The sequence below is a fragment of the Sinocyclocheilus grahami genome, unplaced genomic scaffold (genome assembly GCF_001515645.1).
Source record: "Sinocyclocheilus grahami isolate Dianchi unplaced genomic scaffold, SAMN03320097.WGS_v1.1 scaffold181.1, whole genome shotgun sequence".
Taxonomy (NCBI): Eukaryota; Metazoa; Chordata; class Actinopteri; order Cypriniformes; family Cyprinidae; genus Sinocyclocheilus; species Sinocyclocheilus grahami.
Genome location: NW_015505360.1, coordinates 1,304,351 through 1,304,898, shown reverse-complemented (window position 1 = coordinate 1,304,898; position 548 = coordinate 1,304,351).

Here is a 548-nt window from a genome sequence, read left to right as displayed (position 1 = left end):
AAAAAAAAATATAGAAATATATATATATATATATATATATATATATATATATATATATATATATATATATATATGTGTGTGTTATATCAGTATTAATTATTCATTATATTAATAGATTACAAATTATATTGGCAAAAAAAATGACAGATTGATTGGCCTGGTCAGTATCCATCATCACTAATCCTCACTAAACAATCGTAAGAAACACAGGGGCTGATTTTCAACAGTTATTGAATTGTTCGTTTAAAGGTGAATATAAACATGAGCATCATGGTGTGCGTGTATAAGTCCCTGATCTAGAATCATATCTGATGTTGAGCAGTGATGGATGAGATGTCAGAGGACGGCCTTCGACCGCTGACTCCAGATCAGTGCGTGCATGGAAAACAAGTCCTTTTGTGAAGAAGCTCTTCCCACGAGCTTCATCTTACCACCGACACACTCAACACCTGCCACCGGCTTTGTCTTAAAAGCTGAACTTAGTTATTCTGTTTTCTGTGGCTATGTTGAGGGCGGGTCACTTTTGGAGGGTGTGACGCTGACATTCA